Source organism: Rhinopithecus bieti, unplaced genomic scaffold (assembly GCF_001698545.2).
Source record: "Rhinopithecus bieti isolate Rb0 unplaced genomic scaffold, ASM169854v2 scaffold_35780, whole genome shotgun sequence".
NCBI lineage: Eukaryota > Metazoa > Chordata > Mammalia > Primates > Cercopithecidae > Rhinopithecus > Rhinopithecus bieti.
The window spans coordinates 1-1,061 of record NW_016856213.1 but is presented as its reverse complement, the minus strand read 5'-3'; the positions used below and the strand labels follow the sequence as shown (position 1 = coordinate 1,061).

At 37.4% G+C, this 1,061-nt stretch overlaps 1 pseudogene; it reads right to left on the bottom strand.

Annotated features, from left to right (window-relative positions):
• Positions 1-570: 570 nt before the first annotated feature.
• Positions 571-984, bottom strand: LOC108525312 (10 kDa heat shock protein, mitochondrial pseudogene; annotated as a pseudogene).
• Between the last annotated feature and the right edge of the window lie 77 nt (positions 985-1,061).

Below are 1,061 nucleotides of genomic sequence, written 5' to 3'. Positions count from 1 at the left end.
GTATGAATAATGCTGCTATGAACATGGGTGTGCAGTATCTCTTTGAGACCTGCTTTCAATTATTTTGGATACACCCCAAGTAGAATTGCCACGGTAGTTTTATTTCTATTTTTTTGAGAAACCACCACAGTGTTTTTTTATAGTGGCTGCACCATTTTACACAGCCACCTTGGCTGATTCTCATTTGTATCTTTTCTCTGTAAGAAACCGTAACCGTGAGCATAATACTTTTCAGTGAGCTCTGTGAGTCTTGTGAATTATCAAAGAAGGCAGTTTTTGGACCCTCCAAATTTGTAGTTTGTATCAGAAGTGAGGATAGTCTTGTGGGCACTGTTCCCTCAAACTTTGTAGTTTGATTAACTCTAGGTAGAATATATCTGTACTTTGTATTTTTATTTTTCCGCCCCAACATGATGTGCGGAAATATACCTACTATCGCATACTGCCAGATATAGTAAATAGATCTAGTTTTAATGTGAAGGTTGTTGAGTTTTATTATCATGCATTTTCAAACTTCTATTGAAATGATTGATAAGTTTACCTTAACTGATGTTGTGGGGGTTTTTTTCGTTAGTTATCATTAGTTTATTATAAAAGAGAAATATGCAAATTATTTACATGATGAAAGATTTCAGAACTTCAGTGGAATGGGCAGCTTCACGTTGATGCCATTTCAATAGTGACTTATTTCAGTCTACATACTTTCCAAGAATGTCACCATCTCTAAATAGGAAATAATCCTTGTCATCTAGAACTACTTTGGTGCCTCCATATTCTGGGAGAAGAACTTTATCTCCAACTTTAACGCTAACTGGTTGAATCTCTCCACCCTTTCCTTTAGAATGCGATCCAGCAGTAACTACTGTTGCTTGAGATTTTTCTGGAAGCATACTTGCCTCCTTTGGTTACAGTTTCAGCAGCACTCCTTTCAACCAATACTTGGTCAAAGAGTGGAAGAAACTTTCTAAATGCTTGTCCTGCCATGACTCCCTCCACCTCAGACTCATACTCTGCTCTCTTGTTTTTGTATTCATCTGTCATCAGGAGTGGAGCCAGGCTTT